The sequence below is a fragment of the Cryptomeria japonica genome, chromosome 3, assembly GCF_030272615.1.
Source record: "Cryptomeria japonica chromosome 3, Sugi_1.0, whole genome shotgun sequence".
Taxonomy (NCBI): domain Eukaryota; kingdom Viridiplantae; phylum Streptophyta; class Pinopsida; order Cupressales; family Cupressaceae; genus Cryptomeria; species Cryptomeria japonica.
Genome location: NC_081407.1, coordinates 407,539,305 through 407,562,697, shown reverse-complemented (window position 1 = coordinate 407,562,697; position 23,393 = coordinate 407,539,305).

Sequence of the window (23,393 nt, the reverse complement as noted above, 5' to 3'; positions counted from 1 at the left end):
ATCGGCATAGTAACATGACTTGTCTCTATTTTTCTTAAGTCTGTATCTCTGATAATCAGGGTTAGGTTTATATGTTCTTTTTCCTCCTCTCTTAGTCTTGAATTTCTATCAGGACACCTAGACGCCATATGACCAACTTTATTGCAATTAAAACATTTGAAAGGTGTTTTACCTTCATACTTACTTCCTGCTAGACCTTTAGCATCTTCCTTGCAAATAGTGCTTCAAGTTCTTCAAGTTCTTCATTTTCTCTTATGATATCTTCAAGTTCTTTTGCATAAAGTGCTTTCCAATCAGATTTATCAGATGATGATGATGATGATGCTTTGAAGGTTATATCAGGCTTGACTGTAGCAACAGGACCAAATTCTTCAAGCTCAAATGCTGAAAGTTTTCCAACCAAAGTATCTCTAGATACTGATGTATTAGGCATTGTTCTCAACTCATTAATAGTTATCACTTTCATTTTCTAAGTCGGTGGCAAAGCTCTTAAAACTTTAGAAACAATTGCATCTTCACTTAAAGACCCTCCACAACATTGTATTCTTAAAATGATTTCATTATCTCTTTCCATAAATGCAGAAATTTTTTCATCCTCTTCCATTTTCAAATTTTCATACCTAACCCGGTAACATTCCAATTTTGTAATTTTGACAGTGGAATCTCCTCCATTCTGATAATCCCGTGATTTTCTAATCTGATAACACGCTTAGAAGTGCTTCTCTTGCTTTGCAATCATTCTTCAAGTCTTTAGCCAAGGTCGGTGGGTTAGGTTTATTCAGAGTAGGAGCAACATACCCATTCTTTGTAACATCCCATATATCTCTTCCAATGCAATTCAGATGTGTCTCCATTCTGATCTTCCATATACCATAATAGGTTCAATCAAGTTTGGGACTATCCTTCCTGAAGATATTTGCTGCCATAGGATCTCCTCAAGTTGTTAGGCTTCTACAAAAAGAGGACTAGGCTTTGCTACCAATTGTTAGGAACTGGGAAGGACAACTGAGAGGGGGGGGGGGGGGGGGGGGGGTGAATTAGTTGTCAATAAATTATAACCCAAAACCAATTATTTCAACTAAAACTTAGTGCCGGTAAAATAGATTAACATTTATAGCAATACCGATACAACTTAATACATGAAACAGAAAGAAAAACACATCCACAACACATGACACAGAGATTTTGACATGGAAACCCTATAAGGGGAAAAACCACGGTGGGAAACCTCACCCACAATCAGATGATACTACTGTAGATAGTAAGTGAATACAATAATGGGGTTTGCACGTGCAGAAAGGCCAACTGCCTAGAGCTCACTACTCTAACAAAATAGGAGTCACACTGACTACAATTGGATGGTTAAATCCAATAACAATGTACTGCTTCAGTATAGCATCTACAATGTTGGATTCAGTACCAGTTTAAGCTTTGACCATGAGTTCCAAACACCTTCAGATAATATATGTGTGATTCGCAAAAGGATCTTCTTATTTTCTCTCTTCACAATGATCTTCAATATTCGCACACACTCATATACTTCTTCCAAATAAGATCTTACAATTATTTATATAAAACCTAAGACCTGATGATTAGGTCGGCTCCTTGAAGATATTGCATTTACAAAATAAGTCTTGTTGCAATACAATATGTCGGCCTCAATACATTTACACATTATCCAATCAATAAACCATTTCCAAAATGTGTTGTGCGGATCTGGAACATGACATCTTGTACCGGTCCATAACCTAGACGTATTTGCCAGTTAAGGCAAATATGTGAACTCAATTAGTCCAACATGAAAAACACCAAATGCAAACATCCAATCCATGTCTTCGACATAACCAAATGATCTCCAGATGATAACAAGTCATCATCAACTTCCTGAGCTGCTAGTGAAACATATACCGGTGACTGTGCATAAGCCAATATCCATACCGGGACCACAATGTGTCGGTTCATCAACAAACCAACAATGTAGACCTCCAAAAAGATAAGTGTTGACATCAATGACAAAACCAATGCAACACATGACGAAGTCATCCATAATACCAAAATCTTCCACCAAGTTATAGAGCCTTTATGGCACAAAAGAGAGCAATCTAATACCAATTGACCAATTATAAAGAAACAACATCAACCAAATTGGAGGTCCTTATAATCAAGTGGTTGAGTTCAAGACCTATCCATAACCATCAAAACCACATCCCCATGAAGATTCTTGGAGATGTCAACATCCACCAAAAGGCGAGTGAAATAGAGTGCCCCATGAATGAATTGGAATCATCAACCTTCAAGAATCAACTATTAGAGTTGTCAATTACCTTGTAAAAATAATCCTCCTAAAAATGGAGGGGGGGATTAGAAAGTCTAACCCACACCAAATGCATATTGAGTGGCTTGATCAGGGTGTTAAAGGAGGTTGTCCAAAATCTAATAGAGATAGAGTGATCTCCCCAAGGCCATAGCTTACCCAAAAACAGATTCCTATCATCGGAAGAAGCAAAATAAGCAATGAAAAAATCTTTAGAATAGGGGAAAATCTTGATCTTACCAAGCATGAAGGGTCACTAAACACCCAATGCCCAATTGTGAAGATCACAAAAAGAAGGCTTGAGATAGGAGAATATGCAAACCAAGCCCCTACATCAATAAAAGTCCTCATTTTCTTCTGCAAGACACTATAGGGGAAGGTTTGGCACAAGGAAGAGGACAAAATTACCCCCTATGAAAATGACCAACAACAACCCCAAAAGTAACCCATACAACAACTAAAGGAAGAAAAAATCCAACAACCCCATTGGAGCCTACGATGACAACCTTGCAACAATAGCACCACCTAATGACCTGAGGGTAACAAAAAGATCCTCTAATGAATCCCTCCCACTAGGAATCCCCAATGACTCCATATCAAGAGGACCAATAAGCCTGAGCAAAGCATCAAGTATAGGTGGAGTGTCACGCCCCCGCTATGAGGCCCAAAGGACAATGCAATAATACACAATAAAATGCAAATATTTTTATTTATTTTGAAGAAATGTTCTATACATTACAATGAACATCATGAACACACAAGAAAAGGATATAATATACATCATCATAACATCATTTGAGTGTCCCCAATTCCTCACAACGAAACAACTCATATAACAATAATTAAATATACATGAAGGAAGGAAATACTTTTACAAATAATATTACATAGTCCTGCTCCAAAGGCATGGTTGAGATTACATAGCCATGAATATACAAATGATCATAATTACATTACATGATATCACAATGGATACAATTTCCTAATGCAAGGTTGTTTGAAACTCTATAATTGGAGTGCAAGGTAGGTCATCAACCTTCAACTCGAACCATCACAAACAAGAAATATCTCGTACCAAATCCAATGGGTGCGAAAAGCACTCCACCCAACCGTTTGGAACCATAAGGTCCACCCCCCGTGCTAGGAGGTATCAGTCAGACCCCAGAGACATGAGAGAGGTAATAATCACGAAGCAATAATCACGCAGTCAAGGCAGGGAGATCTAATGAAGGACAACCCAACCCTGCAGCTTAACACATAATCCATGCAAAGCATATCGCTAACATATGTCGCTCCCATTCCTCTTTCACGATGTGATGCTATATGTTATATGCACATGTTCGACGTTTGCTTATGCAGCTGCAGGTACCGAGCATCGACTCCACCTGAACTTGCAGGTCTGAGCGTACTCATCAACCCAATGGTAAAGTGGAACCGAAGATATCAGTCAGACCCTAGATTCTACCCCTTTTTGTCAGATAACCTTGAGATTGTGGTTAGCCTTGTGATGTCAGTTTACCCATGTGTGGTGTTGTCTACCTTGGTTTCTCTCTCTATGTGTAAGCTGGTGTGAATTTGACCTTGCAAATTAATTGCATTTTAGTACTCATGTTTATTCACTAAAGTTAATGAAATGAAAATAGTCTTAGCGTAGATTAAATTACTTAGACATCAAAGAATTAATTCTAGTTTATATAGCATTTTATAACTTGGTTTAATTAATGTTGTTATGCGTGTTTAAAATTTAATTAGATTGGTTATGATTTTAAGATATTGAGATTTTAAGTATATATATATATATATATATATATATATATATATGAACGGGTTTTAATAATTTAGTAGTCTTAGGAATCGTATTTTAAATTCTTGCTATATTAAAGAATAATAATAATGATAAAATTATAGTAAAATAAATAAATTATCCTTTTCCCCACTTTCTCTTTTAAAAAGAAAAAAAAAAAGAATTAAATTAATAGAATTGTTAGTGGGGCAAATAACTGCTCCCATGCATGTCATGAATTACAAAAAAATTAATGGAGGAATCTGGCAAGCACGACAGCATGCTTTTTTAGTGTTGTTTTTCTTTGGATTTTGAGGAAGGTTTTTCCCGTGAAAATTCTCTGCAACTTTTGAAGGGAAATGGGAATTGATTAGGGAGGAATTGTTTCTACTAAAAAATTTTGGGTTTTTTTGAAAAATTGGGAAAAACACTTGGTAAATTAATTTGGTGCATGTAGAAGAAATTTCTTTGGGGGTTTTGGATTCGTCCTGCAAATCATCTGGAAAAAAATTTGAGGAGGTTTCAATAGATATAAGTGGCTCCCGGATTGGATCTGTTGATTTCACTATTTTGCATTACAGGTCTGTTGTGGTTTTCTGACTTGGTTACTCCTTCAGATTTCTTCTAGGAAAGTGATTTTGAGGTAGGAAATTCTACCCACATATTGTTTGGAAATTTTGGTTATAAAATTGATAATTTAAGTTTTCAGAATATAAACAAAGTTTTCGGGGTTTTACATTTTTTTTTGGGAAAATTTTACTATGAATTGAAATCAAACTTCTTGTGTGTTTTAGGCTTTCAATAAATTTGGAATGGGGTTTCTATAAAGAAAAATTTGATGATTTTTTTTGTTATCGATTTAAAATTTAGTTTGATTTTTAGATTATTCAAATTTGGAAATTTTGTTAAATAGTTCTTGGAAAAAATATGTATATATATACTCTCAAAGTATTAAATTTTAGGGGGTTTGAAAAAAAAATTGGGTTTTATCTTTTATCTATGGAACCTTTGTGTATTGATGCAACTCAGTTTTTCTAGTGACTGTAGATCTCTTAATTTTCAGCTTCCTGTATTTGAAGCTCTACTTGTGTTATCTATGTTATCTGTGTTATTTGTGTTTATACACACACACACACATATCCGAGAAACCTCATTGTCAAAATATTATTTCTTTTGTCGTGTTTATTTTTCATCGCCCACTGTTATATTTGCCCAAGTTGTGGGTTACATCCACAGTCGTGGAGTAAACCCACAACTGTGGGTGTAAATCCCACAGTCGTGGGCACACCACAACTGTGGGGTGTAATACCCACAACCGTGGGGTAGCCATGACTGTGGGGTCACACCCCCAGCAGTGGTATCCATGACATTCTCCATGGATCGCTGGAAATATTTTTTGCGCCGCTCTGTTTTCATTTCGTGGTGCATTTGATGTTAGGTTTTGATAATGATTTTGTGTGTGTGTGTGTGTGTGTGTGTGTGTGTGTGTGTGTGTGTGTGTGTGTGTGTGTGTGTGTGTGTGTGTGTGTGTGTGTGTGTGTGTGTGTGTGCGTGTGTGTGTGTGTGTGTGTGTGTGTGTGTGTCTGTGTGTCTGTGTGTCTATGTCTGTGTCTATGTCTATGTGTGTGAGAGAGAGAGATTTTAGAATTGTATTCATAATCAGTTAAGATTGATTTTGTGACTCTATTTAGTCAATGTGTATATATTGTTTTTAGATATATATGTTTTACACACACACACACACACACACACACACATAATGGTTTATTTTTCAATTGGATTATATGCATTAAGTAAGAATAATGTTTAGTCCTAATGAGAGAGATAATAGTTTAATTAATGGAAAGGGAATTTTATTAATACGAAATACTTGTTTTTGAATATTATCAATTTCCCTTTTATTAGCATAATAAAGAAAGAATGTGGAAGAGTGACTATGACTAGTTGTAATGCTTAATGTATTTCATTGTAATAAGATTTTTATTTTGAATGGGTAAGAATAATGAAAATGTGGTATTTATTTTTGTAAAGTATTGATGTAAAGATTTTGGTATGTAATAGTGTTCATCTTTTGGTTGAAATGCATCTCATTGTTTTGACTTACGTGATTGTAATCAAGTCTTGGTCTTTCAATTCTCGTGGGGTATACTCTAGTTCAAAGGTTTTATGTTTCATTCCAGAGGCTAGGGAAGGGTAATTGTGGTTTTCTCTTTGTGGGGTCACGTTCTTTTCTTGGAATTAGTTGCTTGTCTTAATGTTAGTTTGGGAGCTAGATGATGATTCTTATCCCTTCTTGTATCCTTCTGAAGCTTCATTTTATTTAATCTAGCAAGAGGGTGATGCCTTGCTATAGTATCTCAATGTTTTTTTCATTGTGTTTTCCTTTTGAATCTTGGTTTTTGATTCCTAAGTGCATTAATTGGAGAGTGACTTTCATTGGGGTCGAGACCCAAAGTGATCATCGGGGTAACCCAATGGAAGTTTTTTAATAAGTGATAACATAACATAATAAACTTGGGACTGGGTAGTTAGTTCACACTTAACAATACAATTGTTGTGGATGCCTCTCTTACTCCAGAATGCTCGTATAGGTTCGGGGTAAGACAAGAAGGCCTGGAATGGCATCCACCAATCTCATCTCCACAAGAGGTTGGTATGGTCCACTAGAGTTGTATGGGGTTCGGAGGTCGGGAGAGGTTACCAGGGTAACCCAGGATGGGGATCGGGACCTGGTGAAGACCTGCGAGGGTAACCCATGACAGCCTAGTGATGACAATCTTCCCAGTTGCTTACTTAGTGGATTTCTTGGTTATTCTTCTATGTTTGTCGAGCCTCTTGAATCCGATGTATTAGTTATTGTTCTTGAGTATTTCTTTGGTCATCTTGTGGTTCCCTTATTTTGGTAATCTTCAGAATCCTTTATCTTGACTAGCATATAATAGTGTCGCATCCATGTAAGCCTTGGTTATGTTATTTCTTCATGATTATTACCTCTCTCATGTCTATGGGGTCTGACTAATACCTCCTAGCATGGGAGGTGGACCTTATGGTTCCACATGATTGGGTGGAGTGATTTTTCACACCCATTGGGTTTGGTATGAGATCTTTCTTGTTCGTGATGGTTCGAGTTAAAGGCTAATGACCTACCTTGCACTCCAGTTATAGAGTTTCAAACATCCTTGTATTAGGAAATTGTATCCATTGTGATATCATGTAATGTAATTATGATCAATTTTATATTCATGGCTATGTAATTTGAACCATGCCTTTGGATCAAGTATATGTAATATTATTTGTAAAAGTATTTCCTTCCTTCATGCATATTTAATTATTGTTACATGAGCAGTTTCGTTGTGAGGCCTTGAGGACACTCAAATCATTTTATGATGATGTATATTATATCCTTTTCTTGTGTGTTCATGATGTTCATTATAATGTATAGAACATTTCTTTAAAAAAGAAAAAATTTGCATTTTATTTGTATTATTGCATTGTCCTCTAGGCCTCATAGCGGGGGCGTGAGCAAAGACCCATCAAGCTCATCCAACAAAGATATATGCAACAATTTTTAATCCTTAGAGCATAGGAAAGAGGATCCATTGTGGAAGACCCTACCACATTCATAAGTAGACTTGTTGGTTAGTTATATTAAGTTAATTAGACAAAAAATTTGGTTAGTTATTTTGAATTAATTTCACAAACTCATGGAATAAGCAAGTTGATTAAGGATTTACTTTACCCTAATGTTAATTGAGTTATAGGATTTGATGAGTTCATACCAATTGTTAAGACATAATAAGTATGAGATAGTTGAATACCATTTCTAGAAAATGTATTTGGCACTTAGCAAGAGATCTCATAATCGATAGAATTGGTTCTTCTATGCATGTAACCTCATCTAATTTTTATGTAGTTATCAAACACACCTATATGGATCGAGCCTTCATTTGGGATCGTGGTGATACAACATTTGAATGATGTTGATTGTAGTTGCTCATGGTATGTTTTTCATATTTATGATTTGGAAGCATGGCACCTAGTTTTAGTTTATATGCACCTAATCATAAAACAAGAGACTGATCTAACTAAATTAGAAATGATTTTGGATGAGTGTTTATGAATAACCAAATATTTATAATAGTTATGTGAATTGATGAATACACAACAAATTCAATTTCCAACAAATAAATGAGTCACAATCAACTAAAGGAGCTTATTTCCACAACAAGCACACCTCACATCATGACTCTAGTTTCAAATGGCTCAAAGATCAACCTGTTAAGGGGACAACGTAAAAGTGAAGTTTATTCTCATTGAATCTCTTTGTAGAAGTATAGAAGTGAGGTCAATTTCTAGTGACTCTTTATTCTGGCTCTCTTTGTAGAAGTATAGAAGTGAGGTCAATTTCAATGACTCTTTATTCTGCTTACCACATCTAAAATAGCAATTAAAGTTTCAACGAATGGAATAAAGAATTTTTTTCTTAAACAAAATTGATTATAAAGTTATAAACAATGAAGGGAAGCATGAAATATTAAATATTAGGCTCTTTAGACAATGTTCTCATAACAATATAAAGGTGTGTCATCTAAGAAATGAGATCAAAGAGAACAAATGCAGGTAAAAGATCCACACCCAACATTATTACTAGCTATTTAATAAAGCATAAAATACATAAAAGAAACAATGCAAATGAAAAACAAGAAGCCTATTCCATCCTCACCTTACCATGGTGTGCAATGCCTCACTCTTATTAACGCATGAATCATAATTATAATTTTGGAAGACCTGAAAAACATTTATTTCTATAAAATTGAAAATCAATTTAAACAACAAAAGGTTAATCCTCAAATCATATTATTATAATAAGACAAACAAAAATGCATCCATGCCTAACTCATTTAAATTGAAAATCAATCCCAACAACAAAATTTTAATGCCCATATGACACATATATCATGCTAAGATAGATATAGTAATGCATGCATCCACACAAATCTTACTAACTCTCAAACTACAACTAGAACTAGAGAAGAAATTCAATTGAGACATGTTGGTAAATAAATTTGTCACTTTGAAATGTTCTACTATGTGCCCAATGGAGGAGTGACAAAAGGTTCCCAGCAATTGGATAGATCATTCTTTGGACACGATCTTCCTCTGCGTTTGAGAGGGGCAACTCCCTCATATGATAGGGGTATTTAGGATTTTTGTGTACTTTTAACCTGAAAGTACATAAAGGAGAAAACATAGAACTTAAACAAGATTAATAACAGAAACCCTAATAGAAGACATATGAATACCAAGTAAGATTCCATGAATGATAACAATTACAAAAGGGTTTACCACCAAATAGGTTAATCATGAAATGATGATAAAAGAAGTACAATAAACCTCGACATACGAAGAGATAGGTTGTAATAGCACATGCAAGTCAAGATAATATGAAATGATGTGTTTTATCAATAGATTTTACCAATACATAAAGGGATTACTAATTCAACATACGAGAAATTAGTAACAATAACTCATGAATACATTCAAGACACATGAACTCAATGCATTCTTCATTATTCTTTTTGAAAATATACAAGTTCAAAAAAACCCTTAGTACAAAGGTATGAACATCAAAAGTTCTCACTTAGTTCCTCTACAAAATTTTGCAGAGTTTCCCCCCCTCGTAAAAGTTTCTCTTTGCATTCCAAATAGCCTTGTATTTATAGGCTTTGTAGGACAACTAGCTTTGGATGGGTTAATAACTAACTCATTCTTATGCAAAAAGAGCTTAGTTAGAAACTACTTCACTTTTGCATGAATAAGGTTCACTTTCTAACCTTTAGTTACAATGAGTAACATAAGTCACTATTACAAAAAAACAAGTTCAAAATTGTATTACAATGAATGACATAAGTCACTTTTTTAAAAAGAGAATTTTGAAGCCATTACATTGAAGAATGAACTCGATATCAGTTTTGTCGGGGTGGATTCCATGTCTTCCTCTAATCTGCAAGTAACTTGCTCATCAACAATTTGGTCTTCAGATATGAGAGATTTGACTACGTCTGCTAGTCATCATTTCCTCTTGTGAACTCCTTGTATTCCCAAGCAATTTACAAAAGTTGGTCTTGTCATGGTCATTTCTTTTAATAACTTTCACAAGAGAAATTGGAGTGATCAATAACAAATTTGCCAAATCATGAATTTCATTGATCATTTATCATTTATATCTAATTCTTCTTCGAGATGCTATCATTTGTGTAATGTTAATCATAAAATATGTTGCATGTACCTTCTCCATCAGCATGAGGCTCCCTTTCTAGTGGCAGTAATATATTCTCGTTTAACAAAATTACTTCTTATCATTTAAAGTTTTCTCTCACTTTGGCATTTTTATAGCCTTTGATACAACATTATTCTATTTTGCACAATCGTTGAATGAGACTTAACCAGTTACCACCAACATTGGTAATAGTACTGGAGCGGAATTAATCATAAATTCTCTTTGTTCTTGAATTGTGATCACCAATGTCGCTAGCTTTGTACAACCATATACGATGAAAATACCAATTAATGTGACCCCAATATGTTTCAACTATAATAGCTCGGTGGTGAATTTTGTAATTTGTCTTGAGCAATTGAAGGACACAACCATCCAAGGGGCATTTTGTGAAACCGTTCATCTTTCTTTATGATTTGACATTTCTATACATATCAAACCGGGCACTTATAATTTGACGGTTGCATACACTCTACAATCATTGTGATCCATGAGAAGTATTCCCTTCATTGTACTATGCCAAATAGCTCACATGTCTTGTACTCTATGCTTCCACACATTCATGCATGTTGACCGAAGCAAATTGCAAAATTTTGGTGCAGAAGAGAAAATGATGGTGCGGGTTATGGAATTTAGTCTTTTGCCTACCAATTGCATTTGTTTCAAAAGTTATTAAATTTTGTTCAACAAACCATTTAGTATATCCTCGTAATCGTTGCATTTCGTGTGGTACTATCACTTTGACGTAGATTGTCAAATAGTTTGCTTGTGTCTCATCCATGCTTCAACGTTTTTCATTCATATTGACCACGACAATTGGAACTATAATATCTGACAAAAATCTCTCTCCCATCTTTGTGAATATGCATTTGTAGTATTTGTTGAGACCAAATTTATTTGATGGGCTTGGTTGAATATTTTGCATACTTTATTTTTGCTTCCACATTTTGCATGTATTTCAACCCAGATGAGGACAACCCTATAACATCTGCCATATATCCTACATCTTTTTATGCTTCGAGGGAGGTTCATACATTTTCCATTTCATGTCAACCTTCCAATCGTCGCATTTCTTGGGATGACATCTTCTCAAGGCATTTTGTCAAATGGTTCACTTGTCATGTCTAAGCTTCCACAATCTGCATCTTTACAAACATGTTATTCTATCAAGCAGTTTACGGCTTTGGTTATGCTCCCACGATTCGCAGTCATGTCTACCAAAGCAGTTGCAACTTCAACATCTAACTAAATTCCTCTATCCTCTTATGCTTTGATGAATGTCCATGTTGTTGTTCTAAAGCTTCCATTTTGTATAGGCAGGAAGGATGGCGACATTAACTTGTAACAGGAAGGATGCTAGTGAAGTTTGTGGAATTTGGCTTTATACCCACCACTTGCATTTGCTTGAAAGATTCAAAATATTTTTCAAGAAATCCATTTTGTGCATATCCTACAATCATTGCATTACATGAGATGACACCTTATTTGAAGCATCTTGTCAGACAGTTCACTTGCCTTGGCTATGCCTCCAACACTTCTCTTTGAGACAATCTATTAAACGCTTTGTGTGCCTTGCGTGTGTGCTTCCACTTTTTACATGCATATCTACAAGAATGTTTGCAACTACACTGTCGAACAAAAATCTGCTTTCAATCAATGTTTTGATAGATGTCAATACTCTATTGTAAAGCTTCTATTTTATCGAGTATGGGAGATCGATGATGAAGGTTGTGGAATTCGGCCTTACACCTACCAATTGCACTTGCTTGATAATTTCTATAATGCTTACAATCATTGCATTGTGAGATGACATTTATCCAATTCATTATGTCAAACAATTATCATGCACGCATTATATCAACTAGCTCACATGCATTGCCTGTACTTCCATATTCTGCCTACCACGTCCACGGCATGCATATCAACCTTACAAAGCATTAACAACATGGAGTTTGGTTTTACATTCGCCAATTGCAGCATATACATCTTGTAATCAATCCTCACAATAGGTGATATCCTCAGGTTTGGCAGTTACATCTACCAAAGCAATTGCAGCTACAACATCAATGAAATCCCTCTATCCTTTTAAGCTTTGATGAATGTTCATAACTTGTTAAAAAGCTCTTGACTTTGTATGGATGAAATGGAAGGTAGACAAACTTGCATTGTAGATTTGCATTATTACTTATATTGTATTCGCTTACAAAAAGCCATGAGACTGCATTTCATTTGTGCATTTTCTTTTTAACTCTTATGGAGAAGGTTAAGAATGCTCCAAAATGGAGCATTTCTAACCTTTTTAGACAAACCAAGTCCACGCAAGGTTAGGAAATAAGGTTAGAGATGCTCTATTTTGGAGCATTTTTAACCTTTTTCTTTTTGAGGTTATGAATATGGGTTAAAAATGCTCGAAAACGGAGCATCCTTAACCATTTCTTTCAAAGACTATGATCTTGACCTCCAGAATCCATTGGCCATGAAGGAGAATAAAGGAGAAATGAAAATAATGACGTTTTTAGACAACTTTTTCCCTCAAATGACCACAATATTAAATTTTTTTGAAAAATAATTTAAATATTTTAAATATAATGCCCAAACTTAGGAAAGACGGCCATATCTTCCAAACGATAAGGAGTTAGGCTCTGAAATTTGAAACACATGTTTATGGTAGGGAAACAATCCAACATCATCATTTATTCCTCATGAAAATACCTAGGATGAGAGATTTTAATCATTTTTGGGCGAGGGACGTCAAAATTTGAAAGTTTAATATATGAAAAACTATGAACTGGGTTCAGACGAAAATTAGCCATGTGACACAAAATGATGCTTAGAACTTGTCTATCAAATTATTTCCTTCAATTATTTATAATTTTAAAAACTCATCCATTTTTCATATTTTGACTGACAGCGACCTTGGATCACATGATGACTGCTTACGCATAAACACCTATTGGATCTTCATTCAACATTGAGACTAATTTGAAGTTCAAATTTTGGGTATGTCAAATATGGGGCAACAAGATGATAGAAGACTAATTATGCCAACAAGCTTGTCATTACTTACAACTCTCAAACCACCACTGAATCTAAGAAAATGAAAAGCATGAACTCTTATAAAATGGAAAATCATATTAGAAAACAGAAGAATTTTACTGAAATTACAAATGTTATGCCAACAAATGTACCACAATGCATGCATCTCTCTTATTAACTCTCAAAACCACAACTAGAACTAGTGAAGAAATTTAAAATATTTGTTCTTCTAAAACTAAGAATCTATTCAAGTAACAAAACATTAGCACCCAACAAACATTGTGATGCATTTAAGTTCCTCTCTTATTGACTCTTAAATAATCAATTTAAACAACTACAAATTACTACCAAAACACAAATATTATCCCAATTAACATATCACAATCGGGGTTGCACGCTTGTTGTAAAAGTGACTTCTTCTCATGAGGGGATTTTTCCCTCTGTGAATGTGGTGGGGTCTCAGTCTCCTACTACTGATGGTTGAGTTTCTATTGGGGCTGGTGTTGTGGGTGTTGGTGTCCCTCCTCCTAGGCCTTTTTTTTTAGCTTGTGGTTGAAGCTTTGCTCATGTTGCCAAATCTATTGTTTCTAATGTTGATATGTGGCGACTGATCAGCAAAGTACTGTACACTCAGCACGTATCCTCGCCGAGGTCCGGGGTCGGGTCGGGCCCTAGGAAAGCAGGCGAAGCCCACTACGGGGGTTTAAGGGTGGCAGCCCCTGAGAAAAAGAAAATTTGCCCTTTTTTGTTGATGAAAATTGACATTGTAATAAAACCCTAAAAAGGTCGACTTTGTTTGTTGACCTAAAAACGCATGTTATAAGCGGTTGGGATGCTTAAGGAATAGTAAGGTTGATGTACTATTTTTGCTGGATAATAAGAAAGATTGGATGGCTGTGTATGGTGGACGTAACCCATTATGGGCGAACCACGTTAAATCTCTGTGTTATCTGTGTCCTGTTTTATTTCTTTATCTTTTATATTTAAATCTACATATAATTGTTAGTTCATATTTGCTTCGAATCTACTTGAAACCCTAACATTTAATCCACCCAAGGGAAATTCCATCCTCTTCTTTGTGCGAAGGCCTCCCCTGTTGTGGTGTGCGGCCAATATGTGGAAAATGAGGATTTCTACCACATTGCAAGTTGGTGTGTAGCTTCACTGGCCCTTGGCCTTCTCTCTCGAATCTTCATTGTTGGGTGTTGGATTCTTGGAAGCCATTAGATTTTGGTAATATTGACCTCTTCCCTTCTATTAAGGGTTTTTTCACTGCTTCTTATGTTTCTTTTGGTGATCATGACTTGGTGTTGAGCAAGTTGTGATCTTGGGGAGTAAGCTCTCTAAATCAAACCCTAGACAAATTCCTTTTACCCTCTTACTAAACCACTCAATGTGTATCTGGTGTGGATTCATCTTCAATCTTCCCCTCCAATTTTGGGAGAATTCTTATTATGAGGCGAATGGCAACTTTATTGGCCACTTTTTGAAGTTGATGATACCACTTCATGGGTCATTCTACAATTGTACGCATTTTGATTGATATTGACATCTCCACGCTTTTTTCCCGGGATGTGCTTCTCGTGGTTAGGCATAAGCCATGGACTCAATTGTTGGATTATGTGGACCTCCCCTATCGATGTCGTCGATGCTTCTTAATTAGTCACTTGGTCATGAATCATTCTCTCTCACATCATTAAGGTTTTTCTACTTGGTGAAAGGACGCTAATTGCAATCACTTAACTGTCTAGGCTTCTGATTCTTCTTCAAATTACTCATCCCAAGATGTTGATGAGCCTCTTGTTGATGGTGTGACTTCTTTGTTCCTTTTGATCCTTGTTGGAGAATTTCCCACCCATTGCATGCTTCCTACTCTACCTATTTCTCTTGTTTAGCTTCATCCTTTGGTGGAGAATGTCCCTCCTCTTCAACCTTTTGCTCCATGTGCTAACAGGCTCCCTATAGGTGGTTCCCCTCATGGTTTTCCTTGTAATGGTGTTCTAGATGATAGTGTTGCTTAGTTTGTTGTTAATAGATAGAGGAAAGGTCTTTCTTCCTCCTCTTCCCTGAGTTGTGGGCAAAATTCCTACCCACACTTGATGCGGGTTGTTTGTAGTCTGTAAGTGGTATGTTAATGGCCTAGGTAGTGCTGCCAATGGTATGTTAATTATCTGTGTAACATTGTTAGTGGTATTTTTTGGCATGTGTTTCTTTGCCTATGGGGCTTTTGGTTGTAAAGGTTCAACACCCTAGTTTTATGCTCAAATTAATCAAAATAAATCACAATGCATTTGTGAATTTGGTCACAAATCCGTAATGTAATGATGAAGGGTGCCATTAATGTAACCCATTGTCTTTGCCCCACAAGATTTCTCAGCTGCATGAAAGCCAAAATAATAGCTACTTGTCTATTTTTAATGCTTAACACAACCCTTAAGAATGTTATTAGGTACTTTAAAAAATAATACTGGAGAAATGCCTAGAATCATACTACACCCTATGAGTGACACGTGTGGGAAACAAAGTTGCCAAGGCTATAATTTCAAGTTCAATAGTTGAGGGGAAATGAAGACGATAGAAGACTAATTATGCCAACAAGCATATCATGACTTACAACTCTCAAACCACCATTGGACCTAAGGAAATGAAAAGCATGAACTCTTATAAAATAGAAAATCATATCAGAAAACAAAAGAATGTTACTAAAATCTTAAATGTTATGCCAACAAATGTACCACAATGCATACATCTCTCTTATTAACTCTCAAAATCACAACTAGAACTAGGGAAAAAAATTAAAATATTTATTATTCTAAACTTGAGAATCTATTCAAGTAACAAAACATTAGCACCCAACAAATATTGCAATGCATTTAAGCTTGTCTCTTATTGACTCTTAAATAACTAAAATACATGAGGAAAATGAAAAATAAAAAATAAAAAATACAAAATCAATGTAAACAATTATGATTACTACCAAATCACAAATGGTATGCCAACTAACATATCACGATTGGAGTTGCACACTTGTTGTAACAGTGGTTGCTTCTCGTGAGGGGATTTTTCCCTCTATGAATGTGGTGGGGTCTCATTCTGCTACTACTAATGGTCGACTTGTTCTTGGGACTTACATTGGGGTTGGTGTTGTGGGTGTTGGTGTCCCTCCTCCGAGACCTATTTTTTCAACTAGTGGTCGAAGCTTTGCTCATGTTGCCAAGTTTGTTGTTGCTCATCCACCCAGGGGGAAATTTGTCCTCTTCTCTGTGCGAAGGCCTCTCCTATTGTGGTGTGTGGCTAAGATGTGGAAAATGAATATTTATACCACATTTCAAGTTGGTATGTAGCTTCACTGGTCTTTGGCATTCTCTCTCAGATCTTCATTGTTGGGTGTTGGATTCTTGGAAGCCATTAGTTTTTGGTAATATTGACCTCTTCCCTTCTATTAAGGGTTTTTTAACTACTTCGTTTATTTCTTTTGGTGATCATGACATGGTGTTGAGCAAGTTGTGGGCTTGGGGAGTAAGCTCTCTCAATCAAACTCTAACTCTATATAATTTCCTTTGACCCTCTTACAAAACCACTCAATGTGTGTCTAGTTTGGATTCATCTTCAATCTTCCCCTCCAATTTTGGGAGAATTCTTGTTATGAGGCCAATGGAAACTCTATTGCCCATGTTTTGAAGTTGATGATACCACTTCATGGTTCATTCTACAATTGTACACATTTTGATTGATATTGACATCTCCACGCTTTTTCCTTGGGATGTACTTCTCATGGTTAGACATAAGCCATGGACTCGGACGTTGGGTTATGAGGACCTGCCCTTCCGATGTCGTCAATGCTTCTCAATTAGTCACTTGGTCACAAATTTTTCTCTTACGTCATAGAGGTTTTTCTACTTGATGAAAGGACACTAATGGCAATCACTTGACTGTCTAGGTTTCTGATTCTTTTTCTAATGACTCCTCCTAGGATGTTGATGAGACTCTTGTTCATGGTGTGACTTCTTCGTGCCTTTTGATCCCTTTTGGAGAACCTCCCACCTGGTGCATGCTTCCTACTCTGCCTATTGCTCTTTTTTAGCTCCAACATTTGGTGGAGAATGTTCCTCCTCTTCTCCCTTCTGTTTTGTGTGCTAACAAGCTCCATATAGGGAGTTGCCCTCACGCTTCCCCTTGTAATGGTGATCTAGATGATAGTGTTGCTTGGTTTGTTGTTAATTAACGGAGGAAAGGTCTTTCTTCCTCCTCTTCCCTGAGTTGTGGGCAAAAGTCCAACCCACTCTTGATGTGGGTTGTTTGTAGTCTGTAATTGTTTGTTAATGGCCTTGGTAGCATTGCCAATGGTTTGTTAATGGCTCATGTAACATTGTTAGTGGTTTATTTTTTCCTTGTGTTTATTTTCCTTTGGGGCTTTTGGTTGTAAAGGTTCAACTCCCTAGTTTGTTGCTTAAATTATTCAAAAAAATATCATGATGCATTTGTGAATTGTGTCACAAATTCGTAAAGTAAGGATGAAGGGTGTCATTAATTTAACCCACTCTCTTTGCCCCACAAGATTTCTCAACTACATGAAAGCCAGAATGATAAAATAAAGCTACTTGTCTATTGTTAATACCTAACACAACCCTTAAGAAGGTTATTAGGTACTTTAAAAAAAATATTGGAGAAATGCCTAGAACATAATGCACCCTACAAGTGACACGTGTGGGAACCAAAGCTGCCAAGGCTATAATTTCAAGTTCAATAGTTGACGAGAAATGAAGACAATAGAAGACTAATTATGCCAACAAGCATATCATGACTTACAACTCTCAAAGCACCATTGGATCTAAGGAAATGAAAAGCATGAACTCTTATAAAACAAAAAATCATATCAGGAAATAGAATAATGTTACTAAAATCATAAATGTTATGTCAACCAATGTACCACAATGCATGCATCTCTCTTATTAACTCTCTAAAACATAACTAAATATTTATTCCTCTAAAACTTAAGAGTACATTCAAGTAACAAAACATTAGCACCCAACAAACATTGTGATGTGTAAATGTTTGTGTCATTGATGTTGAGATGTTTCTATTGTGATGCTGGAGTGTATTTTTGGTTGTTAGCTTAAGTATGTTCCTTTTTATTCATGACAGTTGTGTCTTGTCTTGGTTATTGAGCAGACTTCTGATATGGCCACGTTTTTCATCTCTTAAGCACACAGGTGGCTGCTTGGGTGTTGTTTTTTATTCCAACTATGTTGTTGAGCGTGAAATGCCTTTGTCATATTTGACACTAGGCGTGTTGTTTCAGAAAGTAGATCTGATTCTTTTGGTGTTGTGACAAAGTTGTTTTCTAACTAGAGTTTATGTGAAGTTGGTTCCTTCTTGTGCAGTCAACTTTAGTTTTTCTATCGCCTTGCAGTTATAATGATTCGACAACTATTTGAATCTGAAGCATTTTTTTTCAGCGCCTTGTTCTTACCTGTCTGTAGGGGGTTCGATGTTTGGTTTGGTGGCTTTCTTTCTTTTTGGTTAATTCATTTTTTTTCAGTTTTATGACTAAGTGGAGAAGGTAGGCATAACGCCTTGCCATGTAAGACCAGTGGCGTTGGTAGTCATAGCATCTCTGCTTCGTTTGACATTTGTTATGTGTCTAAAGATTCATTCGGATGGCATGGTTAAAAATGTTAATACTTACACTAAGTTTTTTTTTTTATGCAATGGTGAAAATAAGTTAGGATCTGAATGTGTGTCGTTAGAAATGAAGATGTGATTTTTGTTCAGTGTGAATGATGAGAACGAAGTTTATGTTTGTAGAAAATGAATGTGTTAGTATAGATGTTGATATTTGCTAACTAGGAGAAGTGTGTATTTTATAAGTAAGAGTTATTACTCTTGTGTAACATCTTTATGAGATAAATTGATACACAGTCAAGGCTTAAATAATAGCATTTTAAGAAGAATGGGGAATTTCATTTAAGAATGGTTTTTATTCCACAAAATATTCTGGGGGAGTTGTTTTGATGCACAATTAGCAGAGAGTTGTTAAGTGAATGTGTGAGTACTTCTCATGACTTGAGTGAATACGTTGAAAGCATTGTTATGTGAGTTCATAGGTACAACAAAAAGAGCAGTCTTATACTTGCTAGAGATGGAGGTGAGATTAGTAAGATGTTTATAAGATCTTAACTACTATGTTCAGTGCAACAATTCTTCTGTAAATTTTTCAAGCAAAGTGCACACAGAATCGTGCTCAAAATTAGAATGTGTTGAACGTTTATTTGTCAATGAAATCAATTTTATGAGTTTTACTTACATTTGAGTAAAACAATAGCTTGCACAGTCTTTCAATTTCCTTATTCTACTTGATTATTTGAGTCGGTGCTCATAAAGGTTGGTGCCTTGTAGCGAATTTGTGTTCTTTTGTGAGTTGTTGCTCACATTTATAAAAGGGTTGGAGCCCATCTTTTAATGAAGTATTTTTGAGCTGTGGTTTTTTTACCCGAAAGGGTTTTCCACGTGATAATTTGTGTTCTCTTGGTTTTATGTGCTCAAGTCTATTCTTTTGTCAAAATCATTAAAAAATGTAAACTACAAATTCACCCCCCCTCCCCCTCTCAGTAGTTTTGTTTTGTTTTTCAATTGGTATCAGAGTCGGTCATCTTTTGTCAAAGCTTGAAAGCCTGGAGATTTGATCCTGGTAGGTTAGTATGAATCCTCTAGAAGGTCTAGCAACCAACAGATCTCCCTTGTTTAATGGGTCAAACTAAGCATTTTGGAGTGTTCATATGAGTCTTGTCAATGGCCACACACCTCCTTCTAAACAACTCGCAGATCTTGATGGAAAGAAAGCCTTTGAAAATAATGTCAAAGCCATGAATGTCATTTTATGTGGTTTGTTTGAATCTGAGTTTGTTAAAGCCATGCATTGTGACTCTACTCGGGCCATGTGGGAAAAATTGCATAATGCTTACGAAGGAGATGAGAAGGTTAAAAGTGCTAAGCTACAAACACATAGAATGCAGTTTGAAGATCTAAAAATGTGAGAAGAGGAGAGCATAGTAGCATATTTCTTAAGAGTTAATGAAGTAGTCAATTCCTTGAAAGGTTTGGGAGAGAACAAGTGTTGAAGCATCTTCAAAAAGAGAAACTAACTTCAAAGTATCGAAGAAGGATAAAGAGAAAATCCATGCATCTAGTGATAGTCCAGAGGAAGAAAGTGATGGTGAAGAAGCTCATTTTGCAATAAAATCTAGGAAGAGTTCTAATAAGTTTAAAAGCAATTTGTCTTTAACTTGTTTTAACTGTGGCAAGAAAGGGCATTTTGCTTCAAAATGTGCTTATGAGAAGGAGGAAGACAATAGTTTTGAAAATGATCATAAAAACAGCAAGAAGAAATTCTTGAAGAAAGACAAAAAGTTTTGCCTCTCCAAAAGAAGTCTTTATTCATAAGAGGAAAGCAACTCGTCAGAAGCTAGTGAAGGAGAATCTCTAAATGATGAAGTCTTTTTTATGGCTGTAGAAGAAACTTTGTCTGAAAATGATGAAGTTGAAGTAGATTTGGAACAAGAACTTATATCTACTCTCAAAGAAATAAAGAAGCTTAGAAAGAAGAAACAAAGTCTGAAAGTGCTACTACAAGAGGAAATTAACAAGGTTTTTTGGAAAAAACACTACATTAGAGGTTGCTAAAAAACTTATTGAAGATCTTAAAGTGCAGATTGAAGAAGGTAAAAAGATTGAAGAAGATCTCAGAAAACAACTCAAGGACGAGGAGGTTGTTTGTGAAAAACTTGAAAGTGAGGTTGTCTCATTGAGAAAGTTTGAAAAATCCTCACTACAGTTCAGTAATGAGAACACTTTTTCAGAATAGTACTATGACTCTGGATGGTTTGTCGAGCTCACAAAAGAAGTCTCTTGACAAGAGTGGAGTTGGCCATGATGAAGGCCAATGTTCTAAATCCTCTAGAGGTGAACAACGGAAGCCTAATGCTAGTTTTGTTCCTAAAAACAGAAATGGTAATTTCAATAGGTTTTCTAATGTTGGACAAACTCATATGACTAGATATAACAATTCTTATTTTTATGGTTATTGTTTTTCTTGCAACTATTTTGGTCACAAGGCTATAAATTGCAGAATATTTCCTAGAAAAAAATTCAGTTTTGTAAATTAAAATCCTTTTGCTACTCGAAAGAATTATAATATCGTTTGTTATAAGTGCAATAACATTGGTCATTATGCAAAGTTTTGTAAGAGTGTTTTGATAGATTCATCCAAAAAGGTGGATGCAAAAGGGAAAGCTAAGAAGAATGTCAAAGCTTGGAGGAAAAAGGAGAAGCCAAGTTCAGAAATGTCTTTAGTTGTGCAAACTGCCTTTTTAGCATAAAATGAGAAAGACATTTGGTATGTTGATAGTGGTTGTTCCAAGCACATGACTAGTGACAAGAACAAATTTTAGTCTCTTAGAAGTTCATGAACAAGTAAAGTCAGATTTGGAGGTAACTCTTCACCAAGATTTGCAGGTATTGGTACTCTTGTCTTAAATGATGGAGAAACAAAGGTTGAGATTGTCTTGTATGTTAAAGGTTTGAATCACAATTTGTTGAGTGTCAGTCAGTTATGTGATCAAGGATATGATCTTTTTTTTAATTCAAATTGTTGTGTCATAAGTAAAAGTGGGAAGCATATTGCAAATGCAATTAGAGCAGCAAATAATTTATATTTTCTTGATTATTCTAATGATGAAAAGTGTTGTTTGAGTCACCTAAATGAAACATCGTTGTGGCACAAAAAACTTGGGCATATGAATTTTGATAATCTGGTTCAAATCAGCAAGAAAGAAGTTGTTAGAGACATGTCAAAGCTTGACAAACCAACAGATATTGTTTGCAAAGACTATTAGATGGGTAAGCAAATTGGAACCAGTTTTAAATCCAAAGACTTATCCAGCACTAAACCACTTGAGTTAGTCCATACTGACTTATGTGGACCAACTAGAACAACAAGTTTACAAGGTGAAAAATATTTTATGTTGTTAATAGATGATTTTTCTCGCATGACTTTGGTTACCTTTTTGAAAGAGAAATCTGAAGCTTTAGAAAAATTTAAATCTTTTAAGGTTTTAATTGAGAATGAAAAGGATTTAAAAATAAAGTGTTTACATTCTGATAATGGTGGTGAATTCACTTCTAATGAGTTCGTCGGTGTCTATGAAAAGAATGTGATTAAAAGACAGGTTTCAACACCCAGAACACCTCAACAAAATGGTGTTGTTGAGAGGAAAAATAGAATAGTTCAAGAAATGGCTCGTAGCATGATGAATGAGACCAAAGTGAGTGATGTTTTCTAGAGAGAGGTTGTTCATTCAACAGTCTATATTCAGAGAAAAAATTTGTTGAGAGAAAAGCATAATAAAACTCTTTATGAGCTATGGAAAGGTAAACCAACAATTGTAAGGTACTTTAAAAATTTTGGTAGCCCTTATTTTATAAAAAGAGATGATGATAATCTAGGCAAATTTGATCCTAGATCAAATGAATGCATCTTTTTGAGTTATTCGTCTAAAAGTAAAGCTTATAGATGCTTTAATAAAAGGTTGCATAAGATTGTAGAAAGTGTTAATGTTAAAGTTCAAAAGCTTACTAACACTAGTGATAAGAATGGAAATGGTGATAGCAATGTTCAAAATAAGGAAACATGAGGTGTTGTTCACCCTTCATCTTCACACTCACAACCTAGGACAACAAGTAGCAATGTGCAAAGCAATCCTAAGAATGCTCAATCAAGTGAAACAAATGCGTCTTCTTCTTCCAATCTGCAATTTGGAACAACAGGTACTCATCTTGATAATGAATCGAAAAATGATCATGGTAAAACTATTTCTAAGACTCCTAAGTTTGTGCAAATAAATCATCCTGTTGATCAGATATTGCCTGAAACTAGAATAAGAGCTACTAGAAGAAATGTTAATTATTTTGAAGATGAAGATGTT